Genomic DNA, 8231 nt, shown 5'->3' on the forward strand with positions numbered 1-8231 from the left:
GTCTACTAATACGAGATTAGCAGAAGGAGCCCAAAGGGTGGCACACTTGGTATTGAACTTCCTTTTTATAGTGCTGTCGTACGTCTTGTACGTCACTGTGTTCTTGCCGATCAGAATTTCCCATGACATTTGTGTGACTGTGTGTACGCAAAACAAGTTTGAGCCAACATCCGTTGGAAAAAATCCACGGTTTTGTTGTCGGAATGTCCGATCGTGTGTACAGGGCTTTAGAAGACAGGGCTATGACATGCAAGGAGGAAGAGGACTGTGCTAGGGAACTGACTCTTTCTGGAATATTTAAAATTTTTGACAAGTGAAAAGGTATATTGATTGAAAAGAAAAATACTGCAAGTACAGTATGCATTTCTGTGCATTTACTAACAATTTCTTAAGTTGGTGATAGGATTTCTTTAAAGTGAAGCTGAATATGATCCAAACAGTGAAATAAAATCTTCTCTCAAATGTCAAATATGCACACATATGCTTTGAATATGCTTTGGAGTCAATGAAATTGTAAAGCTAGCTTTGATGTCAGCAAGTGATCAACCAGTATTGCCTCTCTGGCAATAGTGTGTCTCTACATGACTATAGGCTCTTTGCTTTGACACTTATTGGTGGATAATTAATCTTCTCGCTGCCCTCCACAGACTGGGAAATCCAAAACTCTGGAACATGAAAAGAAACAGAAGACGTGTGGACCTAGAGCATTATCCTCAAAAAAAAGGTATTTATTTAAATACAAAGGTAAGTATCATACTCACAGACATAGACTTGGTAAAAACATATCATAATGGTCCTCCGCATGAGTCCATAAAACTGTCCACGCCTCCACACAGGTAGTCCCATGCAATGTGGACAGTTTTATGGGCTCATGTGGAGGACCATTATGATATGGTTTTACCAAGTCTATGTTTGTGAGTATGATACTTACCTTTGTGTTTAAATAAATACTTGATTTTTGAGGACAATGCGCTAGGTACACGCGTCTTCTGTTTCTTTTCATGTTGCCTCTAAATATCATGCCAGTTCCAAGTGTCCATTACTGTGCAATGCCAAAAGAAGACAAGTGACTAGTACCATGCTTTTCAGAATTGAAGATACTATCTCATTCTCTGGTAACAAGTATATTGCATCAGCCTCTGGTTTACCTACAATGTAATTATTTTATGTAATACTTTGTTGCTTTGATAAGCCAACAGTCTTAGAGCTTCTTCCCAGCATACCAAGAAAACATAACTGATGCAATAAATCTCAGAGCGGAGAAGTTTTGTTTTTTTTTGTTTTTTTTTACGAAGAATTTCAATGCTAAAAAAAGACTGCTTTTGTATTAGAAAGCCACAGATCACACTTCCTAATTTTTAGTTACACTGCCAGAATTGAAACTCTTCCCAGTCTCCGTGTTTCGATTTCTCAGATGCCCTCCATTTTATTTATAGCTGTCATGTTTGCATTAAAATTCATCTTCCTCCCTTAAACTTCTCATGAATTTATCTAATTTGACAGAGTGCAATCTGACATTTCAAAAATATTGCCTTATAGGTGAGTGGTGACATAGGTCACATAGGTGAGTGTGTAGGCAGGTACTGAGGGTGCTGTCGCTGTTAAGCTGAGCAGTGACGCTGCCTCTTTGTCAGGTTAACATAGTAAGGGAGGGGCAGAAATTCTAGGATGCTAAAAAAATCCTTGTTTCAGAAATGAACAAAGCAAACACATGACTACAGTACTGTTGAGAACCTCTGGTGCTGAGGGAACATTGCAGAGGAATAACTCATCCTCTGCGCATTACTTCAGCATGTTGGAAGGTGCCAACTGTTCTCTGCATTTTGTTGTGTGTGTTATGCCTGGGAGCATTGGAGTCAACTGTGTGCAGTGGTACATCAGCTGGAGGTTAGATCATGACCTGCTAGAGGGGTATATAAGCTTAGGACATAGATGCTATGATGTAGAGACATTACGTTGGGTGTAATTTACCCAAGATGGGACCCGGAGTGATAACCAATTATATGGAAGGCAATCAAGCTAAAGGTATACACACACCATTGTACCAGCTCAACTATCATATCAGATATGGTATAGAATTTACAAACTATGGTACTGTATACAGTATACAGTATATTTGAAAATTGATCAGTCCTGATGTACCGATGAGTGATGACCTATGCCACACCAGGGCAGTACAATTACCACAAAAACTACCCACCAGTTACAAACTTTTTGGAAAGGAGATAGGCCAAGGTATTTAGCAAGAGACATGGTGAGTTTTTTAAAGTTGTAATTTATTTATCATAATTTTTTGGAAAACTAGAAATTAAATAACATTTGTTTTTTTATCACAATTTTTTTTTTTACATACTGTCACCGATGCAGTACAGCATCATCATATGACTGGTGTGGCAGTGATCAGGGATATTTTTTACATTCTGTTATCAGTGTCACCATAGTGCTGTATAAGCAATAGGTTTTGCTGTCACAAATGGGTATACCATTCATGAACAGCTTGCTTTTGATTATGGCCTGTGATTGGCAAAGCTAACAGTAGGCAAACTGTTCATGAATGGAAAGCCATTCACGACAGGTTGTTTACATTGTTATCATGTTATGTATGGTCATGGCGATCACATAATACCCAGTTATCGGTAAAAGTCACAGGAGGGTATGATGCAAGCCCCAGCAGGCATTCAGCCTGCTTCTAAACCTCAGCAAGCTCAGTCATATATATATATATATATATATATATATATATATATATATATATATATATATATGTGTGTGACTGAGCTTGCTCGTGCCGCCACACTGCAGAAAATGTACTGTGGCGGGGTAGCGAGTGGTTAAAACTCTTCTGTGTTCACTGATTACCTGTATTGCTTGCTAGGTTAGCTTCAAAACACATACCTACCTGCACAGCAAATCAAGTGTAGGGAGAGAATATCTGTGTGAGTCAATGATGGTAAAGGATCTGGGTTAAGTATATTACTATTCCTTCATGTTTGTCTGTTTGTAAGTGCTCAATAGCTTGCTTTCTGCATTATTTAGAATTCGAGTCAGGTCTCCTGCTAGGTAGGAGTATGAATCTCTATACATTCCATCCATTATAATATAACGTTAAATCTGTAATAATCTATGAAGGACCAGTTGTGGTGGGGCCAGACCTGGTGTATGTTGGATATAGCATTGCCAGATATTCATACATTTCTTAGTAGAGTTCCTGTATTGACAGGTTAACTTTACTTGTACTAGCACAAAGTTGAGTTGTTCCACCCAAATGTGTTGTGTAGGGGGATGGGACGAGGACCACTGCCTTGCTATTAATTTACAGGCAATATATAAGAGTCTAGTAAGTGCTTAAAGAGGAAGTAAACCCTGGTGGGTTTTACTTCCTCTTTGTTTTCCTGCAAAGGTAAAGCATAATGGGTTACTACGCATCGCATAGTAGCCCATTAAGTGTCACTTCCCTGACACAGGAGCCAGCGATGTCACCACTGTCCCCTCTTTCACGAAGCGCCCATGTTCCTTCCGGGTATCGCGGCTCCGGCGTTGTGATGGGCCGGAGCCGTGATGACATCACTCCCGCACATGCGTGTGGGAGCCGCCACTAATGACATGATCTCCGTTAGCAGCAGCACACTGTATAAACGTCCTAAGAACACATTTTCTAATATGTCATCTAATTTAGTCCGTTCATGTGTTCTTAGGACGTTTATACACTAATACAATCTGATTTTGTTCTGATTGCAGATGTATATTTCCTTTTCTGTCTGAATCATGCACACACCTGATGAAGAGAATTTAGTATACAGTACAAGGTCTCGAAACGTGTTGGGTATTTATATCCACTGCAATATGATATAGTGCAGTGGAATTAATGTGATGTGCATTGGATATAGGAACAAATAACATACACAATGTGTTTTTCCAAATGTATTTTTGTAAACATATGAATTTTGAATTGTATTGTCCATTGTAATTCTGTATGTGCTTATATTATTTTATCATTATTATTAAAATATAAATTTTATTATACTCTGTATAATTTATTGGCCACTCAGCCTGTTTGAAAGTCCCCATTATAGAGGAGACAATTTGTTCTCCATTCAGAAAAGGACACATTTACTGGCCCCTTCCCCACTCTCTAACAGATCTCCCGCAGAAGCTGCTGGGAGGGAAAAGCCTAGCAGAGCTAAAGGGGATGATAGGAGGGCTAGGAAAGAGCACAGGGGGGCTGGGGAGCACAAGGCGGGGCAGCAGAAGGAAGCTGGATAGGAGGAGCGACGGGGGTGGCTGCATATAGAGGAAATGATCTCTCCATCTTTCTCCTGCAGCTGATGAATGCCTGCAGGAAGGAGAGAAGGAGAAGCGAGCTCCCCCATGGCTAATCCTATCCAGGCACACAGGGAAGCAGAAATAAAAGAAGAGAGGGCACACTGGCCTAGTGCATTATCTAACATGAATTTATTGTAAGAATAAAATGAGTTAAAATGTCTACTCACAAACATGAACCATGAATGTTAAATTCGCTCACTGGGCCACATGTGTGGCTAAACTCTCCCAGGCTGCCTGGAGCACCAAGACGAGGAAGGGGAACCCAAACTTAGTCCCTGCTGGCTGACGCATTTCAAAGGGAAAACCTTCTTCTTTAGAGTCTAGCTACAAATGGTTTATTCCACAACGGTTATACTTTCACTGACACGCCCACAACATGAGAGCCACAGCCCCTCCCAAGGGATGGAATAATGGAGGGCCGGGAAAGGAAATATTAGGATAATTGTTGAAATGGGGCCGGGTCACAATTCTAACCCCTGTAGGTACGCCCCTGCTCTGCATGTGGATATGAAATCATCTTAAGTTATTTTCTAAAATAATAAATTTTTACCTACAATACCTGGTTTACCATTTACTGGTTGAGTGAGGAACAGGTGATGTAATGCTGGCCTCACAGATGCATACTAGGAAGTTCCAGTCACATGTCCCAAGAGGCAGACCCAGGGTTCCAGGCAGAGTTCCAGGAAGTAAAGTCAGATGGATTCATAAAAATGGTCACCATGAGAAGAATGGGGGAAAAATAGGAACAGGAAATAAAAAGCCTGCAATTATCTTTAAGTATCTGCTTGTAGATTGTTGTTAATAATCAATTCTAAAGATGCCTTTGTTGTCATTTTTGTGATACAGGTGAAGTTTCTCATTAATAATGGCATGCAATGTCAATCTGATCCTATGGCCCCTTTCACACTGGGGTGGTGCGGGCGTCGGCGGTAAAGCGCCGCTATTTTTAGCGCCGCTTTACCGTCGTTTTAGTGGCGGTCTGCGGGTGCTAGCGGGGTGGTTTTAACCCCCGCTAGCGGCCGAAAAAGGGTTAAAACCGCCCGCAAAGCGCCGCTGCAGCGGCGCTTTGCCGTCGGTATTGCCGCGCTGTATTGCCGCGCTGTATTGCCGCGCTGTCCCATTGATTTCAATGGGTAGGAGCGGCTTAGAATACACCGCTCCTTCACCGCTCCAAAGATGCGGCTAGCAGGACTTTTTTCACTGTCCTGCCAGTGCACCGCTCCAGTGTGAAAGCCCTCCGGCTTTCACATTGGAGTGAAAGGGGCCGTTTTTTTTCAGGCGCTACACAGGCGCTATTTTTAGCGCTGTAACGCCTGAATACCACCCCAGTGTGAAAGCAGCCTATTTAATTCACTTGTAAGATCTCATCTTGGATATGCAGTTATTTTTTAATTACAGTTTACAAAGCATATGCAGGGAAAATCTAGGGAATTGATCAAAGATTGTATGGCTCAGAGCAGTGGGAAACAAAGTCTTACTTTGGAAGTTTGCAATCAAGGTGTCCAGGCTGAGGTGTCCTCCCACACACCAATAGACAAATGGTCATCAAATAAAAGAAGCAGCCGGCAACTCCATAACATCAAGCGTATTTATTTTCAAGCCTTCACAGTAAGTACAGTCAGCAGCAGACTATTTTTGGCGATAAGCGTTGTTCACAGCACTCTGAACAAGGCTTATCGACGAAACTGGTCTGCTGCTGACTGTACTTACTGTGAAGGCTTGAAAATAAATACGCTTGATGTTATGGAGTTGCCGGCTGCTTCTTTTATTCGATGACCCAAAATCTAGGGAAGGACCACCTTCAAGCCACGTAAGTGACTGATGGTTTTCATACAAGCCATGGGCAAATTAATGCTTGACTGGACTGGATTGCCATGGCTGTATTTTGTATGGTATCACAATCAAAGAGTTTTAACAGAAGTAGTTTAACCTCCCTGGCGGTATGATTAGTTCTGGTTTTAGGTGCTGAAAGTCCTCTAATTCTTAGGAATAACTCTCTTAAATCTGTTCAAACCAGAGTCTAGCAGACATCCCGGGTATGATAAAGTTTATAATATAATAAATAATAATAAAAACTATTCAATAATGTAATCAAATCCAAAAACGCTGAAATTTGCTCATTTGCAGAATTGTCGTTGTCATTAGATTGAGTGTTTGATGACGAATTTCCCCACAAATCGCTATCGCTCAATTCTGCAAGTGATTATAATTTATTATCGCTGTTTTCTAGTTGGTCTAAAATCATTTTTGACATAAAGGGACACTTTTTGGTTGCTATGGAGAATCTCCAAATTCAAGGCAGAAAAAACTGTTTTTATAATATAAAAGTGCATGCAGGGCACTGGACAGACCACTAGGGACAAAGGGGGTGTGTCATTTTTTTTATACAGTACTGTAATCTGTAAGATTACAGTACTGTGTGTGTTTTGTGTGTTTTAACTTTTTTGAATTTGGCGCCAATCTCCGCTCCAGTGCGCCGTAACATCGCAGGGAATGGAGCTCGGCGGCATTCGGGCACTGTGTGAATCGAGTGGAGGACGGCTCGATCACACAGTGCGGAGGACATCGCTGGATCCAGGGGATAAGGTAAGTAACTCTCCCTGTGTCATCCCTGTATCCAGCGATGCAATCCCGAGTCTGGCCCAGGGGTTACCGTTTATGTTGCTAAAATCCCAACCAGACTCGGGATTACCGCTAGGGAGATTAAAAGTAAAATTTTGTTAAAAAAAGCACAAACAAAAATTCTGCATATACACACACACCTACATGTATACACATAGTGAGGGGCACAAGTTTGTCAATCGGACTCTCTCACTTAAAAAAAAGTGTTTTCACACAAGATTCACAAATTTATCTAACTGGATTTATTTAAAAAATGTGTGAATCCTGATAAAAGTTGTGTGAATCTCGAAAACAATCTAAATTAGACCCTTATATTTTCAGCACATTAATAATTATTTTTCTTTACCTGCAGTGTTTTTTAAGCGATAAAACATGTTAAAATGTGCATGTACTGCAGAGACATAATAAAGAGGTGTTTTTGTTGCATTGACATATGCTTTAATGGTTCTTGAAACTGAAACCACACGAATGCCTCAACGTATCTACAACTTAGTATTATGAATTCAACGTATGACAAAACAATAATTGACCATATTCACTAATGTTTGGCATGCCAAGTTTTATTGGGATATATAAATCGTTTTTTAAATGTTATATACAGTATCTCTTTTTACAACATGTACAGTATACAATCTTTGTTTTACAAATAAAAAAAAAAGGAAAATATATTTTAAAATTTTTATTCCTTTAGTCCTTAGGGCCGATTCACACTGCAGGCGATGCGAGGCGACACCGACTTGCCTCGCCGCGACCTCAGCGGCAACTTGCAGATGACTTCTGTATAGAAGTCAATGCAAGTCCCCCGAGGTCGCCCGAAAGTAGTACAGGAACCTTTTTTCTGAGTCGGAGCGACTCGAGTCGCTCCTCTCAGAACGGTTCCATTGTACAGAACGGGGGCGACTTGTAAGATAGCGGCGAGGCGAGTCGTGTGCCTCGCATCGCCCGCAGTGTGAACCGGCCCTTACTGTTATACTGTATATATGTAAATATGTATACATTTTAGTTAAAGATGAATACCAAAATCCTTCTGAAATGGAAGTTCACCATGCCTCCTGCGCTGTCTTCCTACGTACTGCTATTAACAATGTCCTGCCACTTTATAAGTTGATGTATTACAGTCAGAACTGTCTCAAAAAAGTTGATAAAACTTGGACAGCCTGGAACAATTCATGGCTCCAGGGATGACTTAAATTGCTTATGCAGGCTGGCTGTTACATTTTCCTCTTGCCCTTCTTTCTTGGGGTGGGCTGGTTGTGATTTCTTCTTAACACTCTACTTTTTTCTCT

The sequence above is a fragment of the Lithobates pipiens genome, unplaced genomic scaffold (assembly GCF_037356315.1).
Source record: "Lithobates pipiens isolate NorthernLeopardFrog02 unplaced genomic scaffold, aLitPip1_a1.2 Scaffold_10, whole genome shotgun sequence".
In the NCBI taxonomy this organism is placed as follows: Eukaryota; Metazoa; Chordata; class Amphibia; order Anura; family Ranidae; genus Lithobates; species Lithobates pipiens.